Source organism: Catharus ustulatus, chromosome 3 (genome assembly GCF_009819885.2).
Source record: "Catharus ustulatus isolate bCatUst1 chromosome 3, bCatUst1.pri.v2, whole genome shotgun sequence".
Taxonomy (NCBI): Eukaryota; Metazoa; Chordata; class Aves; order Passeriformes; family Turdidae; genus Catharus; species Catharus ustulatus.
The window spans coordinates 26,491,801-26,508,887 of NC_046223.1; positions in this window are offsets into that span (position 1 = coordinate 26,491,801).

Here is a 17,087-nt window from a genome sequence, read left to right on the forward strand (position 1 = left end):
CAGATTCTGCATGTTAACAATAATAATTAGATGATAAGCATGAGATGAAACATTACATCAGGAACTACCTAACTTCATTCAAACCCACCAGTTTTGTCACAAAGTTTGCAAAGCATTTGATCTTCTGTTAGAAAGACATGGTAAATTCCCCATCTTAAAGTTATATCCATACAATGAGGGGACTTATTACTTGAGACTTGAAGTGAAAGGGGCTGGATGTGATTACAAATTGAACTGTAATGCAATCTGTGCTTTTTCAGTCAAGTTTTCCAGTGATGGTTGAGGTTGGCTAACGATTTCTTTCCTGTGCACTGCCCTAAGGATCTGTTCTGTTTCTCCAGGGCATCTTGGCAAGAGACTTGAAGATATTTAAAATCCCTAATTAAAGCCAGGTATTTCACTTCACTTTTATTTTTAAAACATGAAAAAAAAGCCATACTGAGCCAAAGTAAAAAAACAAATATTTTCCATTTGCCATTCATTACAGATGTCAGACAGCCATAAATATAGAAATGGTCAGCTGCAGGTGTAATCTAGTTCTGTTGTGTAATGCACACTCTGTTCCTATAACATTACTAAAAATGGTCTGTCTGGCTAATAAATAGCACTACCGTTGCACAGTAAAAGGTGAAAATTAATGTGAATGCTGCTGGTGAGTTAGCTATATTAACAAGCCAATCATGTAGTATTAGCAGTTATAATGGGGAACAACATAAACTTTTAAGAGCCTCTGCAAGAGCTTTAGTTCTTTCAATGTTGGGAATTTAAAATGAATGCTGTGCAGTCACTTTATTTCTTAGAATTTGTGAGGAAAGGTATGTAGGAAGTTTTAAAAGAAAGTCACTGGCATCTGCATCTAAAAAGATAAATAAAATAAATAAATAAATAGAGTCCAATCCACATATATCCAACCCAGTCTTGTTTCAGATGCTCTTCTGGCAAAGCTCTCTTGCCTTCATCAAAGGTTCTGGCCCATGCATGATAACCTTTGCTAGCTAACTGTTAAAGAACTGATAACCCCTTACTGATAGCAAAATCCACACCAGAGCAAGAAGGGAGTGCAATCTCAAATGGCGGTGAGTAAAGGGAGACAATAAACAAACAAAAGGCTAATTGATTTCTTCTTCTTACACACAGAGCTATGTCTGACCAACAGCCCATCTGGCCCCATATCCTCTTGGTGTTGTCTCATGGTACTTTGGGAAAAATTTTAGACCAGATCATATAACCAATGTTTCCTCCCTGGAGCTTCTTTCCAGATTGTGTCAACACTTGAGGGAGTTTCTGAAATAGATGTATCTTGGCCATTATGGGTAATACTCAGTGACAGATCTATCATCTCCAAATTGTCTAATCCTTCTCTGAATCCAAATTGTTCGCCAGTATCAGTGAGTACTACAATTTAATTGTGTGCTGTGTGAAATGCAGTGTGCTGAGAGTTACAGGCTTTGCCAGGGGGGTTTGTAGGTCTCACTTGTATGTCTTCAAAGTCTTGCTGTTGTGTCTAGTCCTAGAATGTCTTCCTCAATATCCTGCACATCTGGGGAGAAACCACATGCAGTGTGGCCCAAGATGATAAGTACGATGATGGGAATCTGCCTGATTAGTAACATATTTTGTGGGTTGCTTGTTGCTTATATTTGAGTCAAATGTGCTAATTCCCCCTCTCTATCTTTCTCCCATTCTTTTAATTTTATTCTTGGCTGCAGAAAAGTCACTAAAGAAAAATTTACCTTGAAAGACAGCTTATTATGCTTGGCAATGCTTTACTATGTTACTGTGCCTCTGTACTATATTTGATCTGAACCTTCTTCATAGTAGTAAGGAGATAAGTAGGAGATAAGTAGATTAAAAAGAAAATTAATTGGAAATATTTCTATTTCATGTATTGGCTGTTAACACACATCAGAGGGTAAAAACTAAAAGACAAATGTCTATCAACTTAAAAAGGCAAGTCTGCTCTCAAATCTAGTGCCATGAGTTCCTGTGGAAAACTTCCCAATGACATTCCTAACCTGCCTGAACAAGAGCATGTGGAAGAACTGATAGTCATTTTATTCTGCTCCATACTTCTGAAATTATTGCAGTTAAAATTTTGTGTTTCCCAAAGTCAAGTGCCTATGAATTTGTACTGCAACTGCATTTTTAATTGCAGTTTATCAGTACTGTGATTGGATGCATGTTGTGGTGAGGAGGAGAAAGAAGAGGGAATTGAATTATTACTTATTTATAAAGTGATGTTAAATTTTGATCTCAGTCAAGTTAATGTCAAAGTTGGGAGTTCAATGGAAGCTGATTAAACCCTAAGAATGTATTGTGACTAACAAGCAATCAGGCACCTTCAAAAATTTCTTGTATCCAGTCCTTCACAGCAACTTTGAACTGCTTTGGTTGGGAGTGTTGCTGCTCAAGAGCTATCCACTGTTTTCAAGTGTGGGGCCAGAAGACATGGATGCAGGTCAGGAACAGGGACCCAGCAAGGCAGTTCCCCTTTCCCCTCAGTGCATGCTCCCATGGGCTTTGATCCTTACTGGCTTTAAACAAGTGGAGGAGGCAGCAGTGCCATTTTTCGTGGCAGGCACAGCACTCACTAAGGAAGGCACTGGAATCGGAATTTGCTGTCTCTGGGTTTAACAGCTGGTTTGGGAAGTGGCTGTGATTTTACAAGGCAGCTCCACTAAACCAGACAAAACTGCCCTTGGTGGTCTCTGCTTTGAGTTGCAGTTTAGAGCTATTGAATTTCCACGGTTACATTTAGTATGCTCCCCTAGTGAAAACCAGGTGAAATGCTGCTGCCAGGAGGTATCACCTGGGAAAGAAAAGACAGGTTGCACAAGCAGACAGGCTTAGAAGCACCCCAGGAGGGTGAGAGCCCATATGAACTCCTGCTTCTTGAATGATCTTCTCTGATGCCTGAGGTGGACATTTTTCAAGAAGCAGACTGCAGGGAAATGTTCTGTTGATTTGCAATGCTAATGCTACCCTGACTTAAAACATTTGATGATCACCCATCCCTACTCAAAACACAAGTATTTGTGAAATTTCATTGAAGAGAATGACACAGAGCCAAAACAGCCTTTGGCTCTGTGAGAGATGAGGAGAGCATACCAAGGGTGCAGCAGTGATTCTGTGCCTCCTGTTGCATTCTGGCGTGTGTAACATTCACAGAAACAATTTACTGTTCTATTTAGGAAGGAAATAGCTATAAATCCTAGCTAAGGTAGTTCATAATTCCTATAAAGTGTACTTCAGAGCTATCAGTGTCCTGAACAAACTTCCACTCTAGACACTGTATGCCACGAATGGTGCTTCCAAATTCAGTCTTCAGTTTAAACTGAATTGGCAGGAAACAGCCCAGAGAAAACAACATTATTCTATCTGTATTAATTTTAAGGTGTTTTCAGGATACTTCAAGAAATAGCTGCTGACTGGCTCAAAAATAAACACAAGAATTTTTGTTATATTGGAAAGATGGCTTTTGCAAGCAAAGCCTGTGTTAGATAATATCTACATGACTAGTGAGCTAACCTAGTATTTTTCATTGACATGTCATCTCCACATTCTTCATCTTTCCACTGACTTTTCACTATTTTTTTTCTCCAGGAAAAGAGCAGGAATTTAACCTAGTTTGCTCCAGAGAAAAATGAGTAAGTTGAGCAAAATATCATTTTCTAAAAAAAGCATTACTGAAAACAGAAATGGAAAATAGGAAAGTGAGAAAGAGATGGGGCCATTTCAAAAGCCTGAGAGGAAAAGAAAGGAGTGATAGAAAGATAAAATGAAGGGAGAAGACATGGTGAAAGAGTTGAATGGTAAAATGTGCTAGCAATAAAAAGACGATTGTGAGAAAAGGTAGTAAGAAGGAGATGGAAAAATAATCACAGGCAGAAATTAAAGAAAAAACAAAAGACTATAAAATAATAGCAGGAGATGGAAGGAGAGCTAGACAGGAAACAGAAAAATAAGGGCAGGAAAAAAGAGAGTTGTATTTAATTAACACGTGTTGTTATCTTTTATCAGAGGGATGTTGATGCAGGGCAGTCAGGCCAGTTAGAGCTACAGCATGGAGATTTAGAGGGGTCATGCCTTTTTCCCTCTGATTTTTAGAACACTCTTTAAGCTTTTTTAGCCAAGGATGAGCATAATGAGGGCCAGAAGAGAATGTTTAAAAAATATGTTTGAAAGGGAAATGTGGATACTAGCAGCAGCCCCTCCTGAGGAGGTCCCCACCAAGCATGGCAGGCACAGTGTGGGCACTGCCATCCCTAAATCATTCTGAATTCTAACCTCTGCTTGCAGCACTGGCAGTGTTTACCCTTACTGTGGTATGTTTTACTGGGGAAGAAAAAAAAAAAAAAAGGCCAGCTGGGGTTGTTGGGCTGCTTTGTAGGGCTGCAGAGGGTTACAAGCAATCCTAGGACTCATTACTCAGCCTTTGCTGGGGAGACCCATCTCTGCGAGGACAAGGCATGTCAGTGTGCACCAGACAGCAAGCTATCAGATGTGGGAACCCACCAGAAAATGGACTAATTTCCCTCCATTTTAAAGCTCATATTTTCATGACAGAAGTCTAGCATTGGTGTGGTCACAGCTTGAAAGTGTTTTCTGTAGGCAGTTTTAATAAGTAATATTTTAAAATGTGAATTGCAAACCCTTGAATGAGCATGAGCTGGTGAGCAAATTTTGCGCAGAAATGTGTCATAGTAACATTCTTGGCCTGGAGTAAGGCCACCAGGAGCAAACCCAGGACAGGTTTTGCTGAGCATTGATTACCTTTGACTTCCAAGGGGCAGTAGCCAGAAGAAGGTTAGTTTTAAGGGGTTTGAATGAAAAGATCTGGTTTTATCATCCATCAAGTTTGGGAGTCTTACACCTTTCTTTCTTTTTCTTTTTTCTTTTTTTTTTTTCCCTTAATTTTGAAGGCTCACAAGACTTAGGCTCACAGGTCCCTGCTCCAGACTGCAGCAGCCAGGGGAAGCACCACCAGCAGTATCACAAAGGCAAGCCCTTGGAATGGTAGGGGAAGTCTCCTGACCAGCACAGGGGAAATCCAGAGGACACTGGAACCTCTTCTTCCTTGGGCCAAGAGGAAGTCTCCATCCGCAGCATCTGAAATATTTCTGACATGCAATCCAAACTTAATAAAGGTGTGAAGACTAGAAATGGGAAACACCACAGCTCTGACAGCCAAAGCAAACAGAAAAGAGTCATGGCTTCAAAATAGCCTTTTCCTCAGTCCTTTCTGTGTTTCACTGGCATCCTCACAGACACAAGCCTTAGATAACCCCAAATGGGTCTTAAAATTATGAAAATAAGAAAAAACCAAAAATTCTGTGGGTCAGAGATGACTTCTTGGCCCTAGATTCTCTACTACCTTAACATGTTTTGGTTTTTCTTGTTGCTTTTCTCTGTTTGATTTGGGAGGGGGAGTTGGTTTTGGTTTCAACCTTTCCTGTTTTTTTGTCTCAGCTTTTCCAAAGTACCAAACAAAAAGTCGGATAGTCAATTTTGTTCTACTCTTATTTTATAAACCATTGAGAGAAGCTGTAAAATTAAATATTTTTTTGTCTTCTTAATTTAATGCTGAAAGAGAAAATACCCAGAATTAATATGGACAATGATGTGATTTTTTCCAGCAGTCTCATAATCATCAGGGAAACTATTACTGATGTTTGATTAAATAGCTCAAATTTAGTGATTTTTCTGAGAAAATCTAAACAACAAATGGTTTCTGTCTTTATTACTCTCTCAACATTTCTATCAGTAACCACTTTGCTACATTTACATTTTGAAAAAAAAAAAAGTTTAATTTAAGCTTACTACATTAATCTAGAACAGTAGAGACATGATGATTTTGAATTTATCTACTCTCTTGAATAAGAAACTGAAGTATGGTCTGCTTGGCAACCAGGTATGTATCACCTAAAATCTACCCATGTTCTCTTTGTTGCCAAGAATTGAATGCATTAAGGAGAAATAAGTGGTCTCTCACAGAAAAGCTGGCAGTGCAAACACCCCAGACCTCCATCTTCTCTCCCTATCTGCCCACATCTGCAGGCATGGGCATGGACATACCTGCTGACATTTGTTAGAGCCCCTGCTACAGGGCAACCACTTTGTCTAAAAATGACTTTTCAAACCATTTAGGTACCTCGTTTTTTGCATTATCTCTTTAACTCCAGGTTCAAAGGTTGCTGAACACAGAAGCCTTTAAAAAGAAGTCATCATATTTATCTCCTTGCATTTATTTAACTAACAAAAAAGGCACCTAGATTACATTTTGGGTGCAATTTTGGAAATATGAAGTTTTCTTCAACTTGATTTTGCTTGCCTAAACATGACAGAATCATACAGACTTCCCTAACTTTGAACTCCATGTGGAGCTGTAAAAATCATGCTTTGCTTTAAAAGTCTGATCCACAATACTTTCTGGTGCAAACTGGCATCTCAAACCGAGCACTGATCCGGAGACGCATTCCTGTAAATGTCTGATTTCTGGTCTTGATGAGGATCAGTTCCTGCAAACATAAAGCTAATCACATGTTGGACTGCTTTATTGGATGGAGACCAGGACACAAGGGCTCAGAGATGGACATGTCCTTGCTGTGGTGACAAGCATCTGCACCTGGCAATGAGGCTGGCTCCCCTCACAGGCTCCATGCTCCACTTGGCTATTTTAGGACAGGTTAGGTACCAGAGCTGGGCGGAGAGGGATGGTTTATTATGTGAAAAAAAGGTCAGAAGTTTGCCTGCTTGCTCAAACCAGCCAAATCTGGTTTTAATCTATGAAAACACACCAAAACACCCTCTTGGAGAAAAAGGTATGTTGTGTTTTCCTGACCACCGTTTTCCCTGGTGGCAAGTTTCTCATTGAAAATTATATCCACAGCTTTGTTTATGGGACTTTACAGAAGGCTTTGTATGGGTTAGAGAGGGGAGGGAATACTCCCATATGCAGAAACACAGAACCCATTAAAGCACATGAGGCTCTGTTGGTTCCCCTCCCCAGCTGCTCCTAAGTTTATTTGCAGGCTGCAGCCTGGAAAAGGGGCTGTGGCCCATCTGCAGCACATATGTGGGAATTAATTTCCAGCACAGCCACAGGAGTGTGGGTCCAGCAGACCCTCCCCATACCTCCTCTCAGATCCCCCTCCACGCTGGGTTAATTGGTGCCAGAGCGCGGCAGTGTCACGGGTACGGCAGAGGGTCAGGGGCTCAGCTGTGCCGCTGCTTCTCTGAGAAACCCCATCATTCCTGCCCTCCTGCCATTCCCCCGGGCTTAAACAGCACAGTGGGTCCCCAGCAGGGGCGAGTGTCACCCCCTCAGCAAACCTGGCAGCACTCTGGGCACTGGGGCGGGAGATGCAGCACAGCCTCTGGGCCTGAGCACTGGCACCCGCTGCATCCTCGGCATCCAGGGATGCTGCGAGCAGCAGAAATATCACAGCCCCCTGTTGAAACTCAGGCAGGGGAAGGAGAGGGGATTGTTCAAACCAGCTCTCGTTCCCATATTGCCTTCTGCACAGAAGGAACAAGTTAGTTTCTTTTTATACTTTAGGCATGGCTGGTGGATGTTGGGAAGGGTTGTCCTGCAAAGACATCATCTCTTTGAAACTTCTGTTAAGGGAAAGGGACAATTGTAAGAAAGTAGGAAAAGGCAGAGATAGCTGTGACTGCAATCAAAAGCATTTGTGAAGGGGTTCATCCTGAGAAAGAAAGACCTAAGATTTTGGGAGCTCTTAACTCATTTACAGATATAGGAATAAGCATTAAAAAAGCGGTAATTCTATGGCTTAAGTGAATAAGTAAACTAATGAAGGACACTGTTTTTAAACAAACTATTATATAGGAAGTACATGCAGGTCAAATGTCAGCAGGCAACCTAACTCTACCCTAAATGTTTTTAGACATTTTGGCAGTTTTATAAATATCCATTTCCACATGCATCTCTCTGTTGTTCGGCTGAGCATCTGGCCCCCAGGGCCATCTCTGCCCAAAAGCTAAACTCACTTTAAAGTCTTTTAAAGTAAGCAGTGACCTCTGAATATAAAATAACAAAGTAACATGCTGAGTAAGAGGTGTGATGGTGACAGGGACTTTAAGCTTCAGGTTTGTTTTGTCAGCACTAAGATCTTCAGGGCCTTTTTTTTTTTTTTTTTTTTTAAGAGATTTCTTTTTTCTTTTCATATCAATTACAGTAATTTCATGACTATAAGGCGCACTGGATTATAAGGCGCACTTCCGGGTGTTGGCAAATTTCCGAACTTTGGCCGATATATAAGGCACACTGGACTATAGGGCGCACATTTTTTTGCAGCGAGAATCCACCGCCAGCTCCCCCCACGCGGTTGCTGACCGAGGCCCCACCTCAACCCAGCAGCCATGGGCCCCCGGGCCCCCCTACACCCAGCAGCCGCGGCACCGCGGGCCCGCCTCCACCCGGCAGCCATGGCCCTGCCGGTTCCCCCCGCGGCTCATGGCTCACACTTCTGGGTTGGTAAATTTCGCAACTTTATATAAGGCGCACCGGACTATAAGGCGCACTTCCGGGTTCGGGGGAAAATTTTAGTCAAAAGGATGCGCCTTATAGTCATGAAATTACTGTGATTTTTCTCTCAAGCATCTCGACCAATAATTTCTTTTGGTAAATTTCAATGTATCTATAAGCAATAAATTAGGCAAAAATGTTTTGCTTTCCTTAAATGCATACAGAGATACTGAGGTCCAGTTCATGGCTGTGGGAACTGCTGCTGTGAGCCCATGTACCACAGCATTTTCCTGGGAGGGGTAAACCCCTCTCCCACTGCTGTGACACCCAGACACCCCGATGCGGACAGTGGGATGTGGTGGCTGCTGGGGACATCAGTTGCTGTTTCAGGCTGCTGCAGAGAGAGACTGGGCTTTGCAAGGTGCCAAATGGGCTTGCTGGGAGCTCACCTCCCTCCCTCTCTCCTGCCTCCTGATCAGTGGTTTCCTTACCGCTCTCAGCTCCACCTTAGTTCTGCCTCACCAGTTTTCCTTACCACCTTCAAAGAGAAGAATTAAGTATTTATTTAGGATGTGTATTTTTCCAAAATAGATGAAAAGGGGATGCTTTACCTTGGAGTCTGGGAGTTTGGCCTGTAAATAACCATCTGTAATACCTGTCCCCTTTGCTGTAATAAACCAAAGTCTAGCCCTCTGGTCTTCAGAGAGAAAACCCTTATTCACTCTGCTATTAGCCACCATCTAATTTATTTCTTTTCCATGGCTATTAGTTTTGAATCAAAGTTTGTTTCTGAGGCTGAGAGGAAAGATGGTTTTAGTACTCACTCTAATCATGTATTTTACCTCAAGCCACTGACACAAACATTTATTTGCTTAAGGATCACCAGAGAAGTGGTTGAAAAGCACCTAAAGATTTTAATTGGAATTTGGTTCATGTTGATGCTCAAGAATTCAGATGATTCTTTTATCAGAAGAAGGAAAGCCTCAAAATACTGAATTGAAAATAACACAGGCAAAAAATTTCTGGTGGTATTTATAAAAAAAGCAAAAACTCCAGGGAAGCGGAGTTCCCCTTGTAATTGTACCACTTCTCTGATAAATTTGGGAACTAAAAGCAAAAGAAACATTTTTTTTTTTTAGTTTTTGATTCAAAATGTTCCAAAGCTAAGTAATTTGACTTTCTATTCACTGTAGAGGTAAGTGCTATCAAGAGTTTACCCCAGCCATAACTTGCATGACAGCTGCAAGTTTGTGTTTCTAGGATTCCACCTCAAGTAAACACTTGCTATTTGTATGAATTTTTTGTAGAGACGATGGAGTCAAAATGACTGCTTTGCTGCTGCTGTATGTATCTTGGAGCTGGATTTTTCTGTGTAGTCTGAGGGAGCTTGTTACCATGTTAAATGCCCAGCTTTCATTAAATCCACACCTGAAGGGTAAGTAAATGAATCCTGAATTTCGCATTTGAAGGTATGTGTGCTTTTCATGGATTTATGCCAGCTAGATTCTAGATTTAAAGAAACATTGTCATAACTTTAACCACACTGTGGCTAGGCCAAACCTCAAAGATCTTGTTCCGAGGGCCACTGCCCTTTGAAGTGGCACCACTGACAGTTTTAGCTACTGTAGGTATTTATGAGGTACAAAATTATAAAGTAAACAGGCATAAAATGTTATTTTAACAGCATACAAGCATCACCAAGCTGATTATATCCTTGTGTTCCAAGCACTGGTTTACTCAATTTGATTTTTGTTTTCCCTCATTTCTTCTCTTTTTTCCTTTTCTTGTCTTTTCTTTTTTCTATATGAACCTGTCCTGAAGAAACATAGAAGCAGTATTGGCTAACTGCAATAGAAAATCTCTAACAGCTCAGATGTATATGTTTACTATGAATTGAACTCACAGCTCTTAAGTAGTACTGTGTGTTTAGCCTGTTTATTCCCCAAAGTAGATGGAGAATTATCTGCTTTGTTTGATGGTGGTTTATTAATGATACTTGTGATTTATTACTGTCAGTTTATTAGATTATTGCCAATCGGTGACAAAGCACTATGTGGATCATGCCTTGTTAGTCATAAAAGCACTCAAGAAGCCATGAAAATCAGTTAAGCTTGAACCTATTGAATAAAAGAGCAGAGTGGCCTCTATTGATCAGTAGCCTTTAGATATGTAATGAATAGTAGTACTTTTGTAGCACTGTCAGATAGTGTTTTCCTTTGGATCTGATAAATTACACTCCTTTGTACTAGTGTTTTGAGATTTGGCATAAAACATTCTTGTACTAGCATTTCTTTCAGCTCTAGTACTGGGGTGATCTTACATGCCCAAGGCAGATAAATGTTATAAGAAAAACTGATATTTGCTCTCCCAACACAGTTTTGACCATTGAGTTAACACTGATCTAACTTTCATATGTGGCAGAAGATTGAAGGCTCAATTCCAAATTATTTGTAGAATATTTTTATAGATGTGTACATGATACATAGTCTCTCTCATATGAATACACATATGCACATTTAGATTGTAGCTAATTTCTTTATAAATACAGATTTATTTCTGAATTTCTTATTGAATGGGTAAATGCAAAATTAATCTTATATATATATATATAAGATTAATTTTGCATTTGTTGTTGGTTTGAAGTGTACTTCAAAAGTGCTTCTATTTACAATATCAATACTTGATTTCATCCTTTCTTTGCAGCTTGTACGGTCGTTTACAAAAATCCAGAGTTGTGTTGTAGGTAAAATGTTACTGTTTCAATTGGATGAAGTTAAAGGCAGAGTTTGTGGTGCAGCAGGCCCCAAGTCTTATATCTGTGTCATTCTCTGAAGAATATCCCTGTTAAAACTAATAGTCAGATGCCTTGGAGGTGTTCACTAGGATATTCCTCTGTATTAGAGCCACTTTCTTCTTCCATCCACTTCTCTCCCTTGTAAGAAAAATAATCAGAAGAATGAACCCAGTTTCCTATTTTATTAACAGAGCTAGGGACAACAAATTTTCAGCAGCTTTTTTCTTTTTATTTATTATAGATGTTTTCTAATGCTGCTTCAGGTTTGCTCAGGTTATCAGTGTTTGAATTAATTCCTCTCAAATGAGCAAACCTCTGGGGACTGCTTGGCAGCACAAAAGAACAGTGACAATAGTTTGAACATCAGCAGTGCCCTGGTGTTTAAAATAAGGAAAAGGTCCCCTTGAACTCAATGTAAGATTTCTTAGCTGTGTTTGCAGCTACAGGAGAAATGCAGTCACACTTCCATCTAACACTCAAAGAAGAAGCAGTGTTTGGTAAAATCTTTGTCCCAGTGTTTTTCACCTTTCACGCACAAAAGGATTCAGTTCCCTACTCTTTCTAAAGAAAACACCTATGAAGGCTGAGAACTGAATTTAAAAATACAAATATCAGTAGAACTAGAGTAGGAACAGTTTTCTCTGATTGGAAAGGCATCAGTACAAGGAAAAGGAAGCTTTTATTGGTCTTTGCTTAAGGATACTATTTTCAGTCTCTCTGGAACATGTGTTTTGTGCCTGACTCTGGAGACTCCAGTTGTAGCAGTTCTTCTCTTCCAGCCAAACACCTCAGTGAGCTAACCAGCAGTGACAATTTTGGCACACAAATAAAAAACTGTTTGCTAAGGTGGATGGAATGTGTCCTATGTGTTGGTTTAGCGACTGAATTCAGGATAGAATGCCTTCAGTTGATATTTTAACTCTTTAAGTCTTTTCAGTTACTTCTGAATTAATTAATATAATTAATTCTTATATTAAGCTGATTCAAAAGCTATCTTGGCAACACTGTAACACAGTGACCGCCTAAAGAGTAAATGAAAACATAGCTAAAAAGGCTCAAAGCTTAGTAACATCTGCAGTACATTAAGAAAGGTTGCAGAGCTCTAACACATGACCCAAGTGCCAGCATCCTTGCAGAATGTCTTTTACTGCAGCCTGGTTTTGCTCTGTTCTTTCTCAGAGCTGGCTCAAAGGGCAAGTAGTCTCTAATGACCACATTAATTGACCCAACAGAATAGATTAAGGAGGGGGAAGTGATTACCATCTCAAATCACTAATTTCTATGTGAATTTTTACATTAAATGAATCTTGATCAGTGTCTAACCCATTTAATAAATGTTTCTTATTCTAAGAAGGAAACCATAATTATGAAATTACAGAAGTCTGGCTGAAAATTTCTAGCTATAAAAATATTTTGAGGTTAAAGCAAATAATTTCTTGTGACTGTGTAGCAATTCTGATAAAAAGCTCTCTCTGGCTGCTGTTATAAAAAGAGCAGAGTCACTGCACTTTAAATGACATCTCATCATTTAAATCTTCAATAATAATTTCATTTTCTGTGAACAATACTGAAATACTTTCAATACCTAGATGTGTCAAATAATGATACCCCCACCCAATCATGTTTTGATGAAAAAGAAGAGAACATAGTATGACTTGCCATAGAAACCAGGTAGACTGGGCTGAAAGTTTGATCAGGAAAGCTTTTCATTCATTTGCTTGCAGCTTTCAAGGTATCTGTAATCATACACCCTTACCTACTCAGAAGAATTTAATCTCTGTGACAATTTCAGAGAAGCCACATGTGTGCAGTCCCTCTCATTTATATGTGGCACATTCACATCCCATTTGAAGACTCAGTCCATCCATGCTGCCTAGAGACAGTGAGGGGCAATAACAAGCAGTGCATGTTATTCTGTTCCTATTGAGTAAAATCATACTCCATGGCCTGTCCTGCAGGAAATAATACCCAAACAAACCCAAAGAAAAAAAAATTGACAAAATAAAATCCAGAAAGAAAGAAAGGGTTTTCCCTTCCCCCCCACATTAAACTGTGTCTTTTTATATCGTCACTTGGCTTCCACACCCCAAGTTTAAAATTTTTTACCTAGTGGTGTGTCTGTTGTTGCCTGCTCTGTGTGACTTAGAAGTTTTAGTAAAATTGAAACTCGGGCAGCTTTTTAAATGTGGGAAAGGGCTGCCACTGTTGGCACATTGCTGGGACTTCAGGAATAATAAATAGTAGCAAGATTGACACGAGAGATGCCCAACTTGAACACAGCTCTGTGGCCCGAGCAGCATGGACAGTAAAAGCTCCTAATGTAGCAGTTTGAGTAGATGTTAGGAGATCAGCAACAGTCCAGGAAATTTACTTTATGGTTTCTGTCACTGAAAAAGTGCACTTACAGACACAAAGCTTGAAAAAAAAAGATTTATTACTCAGCATAACCTGATCTGGCACAAAAGTAGTATTTTCTACTAATGCACTAAATTACAGAGGTAGCAGACGGTGTTTTAATGTATACTGAATTACTATTCTTAAAGTAAAATACAACAAAAATTGGGATAGTGCTTCCTGAGAAGCAGAAAGATGCACTTGATATTTTGTATCCCATATATTTTCTTAGTTCTTTAATTGGGGACAAATTAAGGGTCTGGCAGTCTTACCCTGGGGTTAGTCAGAGCAAGACTCTCCTAAACTGTTCTGTCCTATTGGCTGTCTTACTCTATACCTCATGCAGGCTGCTTTTTATTCAGGCGTCTTTCTTGTTACACCAGCTTTGGAGAACCACCACCATCGCTAATGATGGCTTTGCTATTATTATTATTTATGATTATTATTATTTGCTTGCAGTAATATTGTGAAGTGAAAGTCGATTCTTGATCCATTTAACCTCCACTTCCCCAGGACCAATCTAAAGAGAAGATTTTCATTGTTGCAGTGAAAATCTCTCAGTACCAACTCCATTTGGTTAAGAAAAGAGGGCAAAAACATGAATGGGGTTGATTTCCTTAAGCAGTTTAGCACAATGCTGATGACAAATCACAAAAACAACAAAAAAAAAAGGTTACCAATATTCAAGTAGATAACAAACCCACCTTTGTGAAATGGTATTTTCTTTATATAGCAGTGAGAAATTATTCCATCCATAAAACATTTACAAGAGATATGAGACTGTAGGAGATCTCTTGAATCTTTGAATCCAGACCTCACTATTATGTTATTCCATGAGTAAGAAATATGTTAATAATGCAATTTCTATATATTCTACATGAACCCATGCACTTTCATTTTAAAATTAGGGTTACTCTTCTTGTTCTCTATTCCAGTATCCCACTTTACTGAAGATTAGATACAATCCTATCACTTAATTTTTATCACACTGAAAATTTTTCTCATATTTTTATGGTGTTCAGCAGAGAAAAAGAACCTCCTAAATACAACCTAGCCATGACACAAAGTAACGATTATGTCCATTAGGAAAGACATTTTTGTTGTTGATGTTGGAAAGGAGAGTGCAATCTTCAGACATCCACTCCAGTATTTTGGGTAAAAACATTTTTATTAAAATGAAAACTAGGGTTGAGTTGCTTTGATTATTTTTTATTTTCTTTCCCAAATAGAAAGTTCCAAAAAGGAGGCCAAATGAGTGCTATAAATTATTTTATAAGATGACTGTAGGTTGTATATTGCAAAACAACTAAACCAAACAAACCAGAAAGCTCTGGTATTAAGCAAATGAAAAACCAATTCCAGATGGAAAAGAGCTGAAGAGTCAGAGCTGCTCAGAGTCCAGAATGCTCTGTCAAAATTAGGTTATATTAGTGTAGTCTTGAAAAGGAGGTTTGGAAAAGAAGCAGAGTTAAAACAGGAATTAAACTGTGTTTGACAGGCTAAATGGAATACATTTCCTAGCTCCAAATGGCTGCACAGTACTCCTGTAATGGGTGTTTTGCTCAAAGCATAATGAGAAGAGAAGAGGGAAAATTATTTCATTTATCCAGACTATAATCAATCACTTCGAGGAAAATAAGTCTTTCATTATTATCCAGCAGCAATAGGAGTTGTTAAGTATATTATTTAGATGTACAAATTGCTTTATGAAAGAAAAAAATGAAGAGTTATTGGAGAAACAAGATGCACAAAATTAGTCTGTAAATTTTATAGCTATTCATAGTCATTCTGCTGTCTTTGTGCCTCAATACATGCCTTTTTTTCTTTATTATCTCTAAATTGCCAATAGCTTCAAAAGCATGAAAGCGATAGAAAAAGTGGAGAAGCCTCTGAAGAAAAGGAATTTTTTCATCTGGTAACAGGTCCAGCCCCAAAGCCATAAAGACCTTTCCTGAAACTTTTAGGACTGCAAAAGAATTTTGCCAGTTTGCTTACTTCTGATGGAAATTCCCTAGTGTTGATTTCTGGACAATGATAGAAATGATTACATGAAGTCATGGTAGACAAATGAGCAGAAATACTCTGCACAGCTATAATATCCAAGAATTTCTCAGTGCTTAAATTTGGATTGTCTTATCTGGTCATGAGAATAGTATAATTCCCAAATTTAAAGAGCAGGACAGCTGAATCACAGGAAAGTCAGTCTTGTTCTCATTGAAGTCAAAACTATAATGCCTGGAGACCATCTTTGGTATATAGAATGGAAGACCAAACCCAGAACAGTGAGGATTTGATTTTGCTTGTCAATGTGCACTTCATATAAAAAAAAAAAAAAAAAAAGATAAATTATCCTTTATTTTCTAAATGTGTTGCAGTGCTCTGAAAGCCTCTTTCCTCAGGAAGTACAAGAATAGATTCAGCATTTCTATCTTTCCTAGAACCTCCGGGGTCTTGGACAGAGGAAAAACCAGATGAGCCCAAACCAATCTCGCCAAGTAAAAAAATAAAAAATTAAAAATCCATGAACCAAGCAAAGCCAGGAAGTTAGTGGCTGCACTAATTATTAGCTTCCAGGAGTCATTTGACGTCCAGGAATTTCCTACAGGCAATATTGTGTCTAAATGCAAAGCTCTGTTACTTTGCAGACTCTCTGAAGGCCCCATGCACAGGTTGCTATCAGGTAAATTTGTCATGGATGCAGCAATGGATGGATGGAGTCTCAGCTGTGCTCTCAAACATGCCTATACAGAGCTCTCCAGCTTTGCAGATGTCATCAAAGTCATCTCTTGTGATACTTTCAGTGCTGCCTGAATCAATCTGTTACCTGGGAATAGCCTGGGTTCTTTAAAAGAGTAACTCAGCTCAGAAGCAGAGGGCTCTAAAGTGTAGGTTTAGGTATTATGTAGCTGCATGTCAGTTTTATGGACATAATCCCTCAATTTTAACTGAGCTTTTTAATTTCACCTGAAAAAGAAGCCAGCTGAATTCTTCCAACCCCTTTTAATTCCCATCTCTGTGTGCAGCTTCACTTAGTGTTTCTTATAACAAAAGGCTTTTAAAGTTGATAAATGGCTGCAGAGATTTTGCTTTACTTTGTTGCTTTTCTATTTATTTAACCAAGAGCAGTTCTTTTAGTCCTGACCTCAGCCTTGTCAAATAGACTGTGTTTGTCAAACTGCTCATGCTCCCATTAACTCCTAGCTGTTTCAGTTGTCAAATTTGATGAATGGCTCAAATGCTGTGAGCATCATTAAAAGCGGGGATACTGAGGAAAGTATTATGCTATACTGAGTCCAAATACACACCATAAATAGGAAAATTCCAAGCAAAGAAAATCTTTTATTGCATAAAGGAAATTGCAAGTGGTTTAAACTAATCTCTTTTAATGCCATCTTTCATATGTGCAGGAGA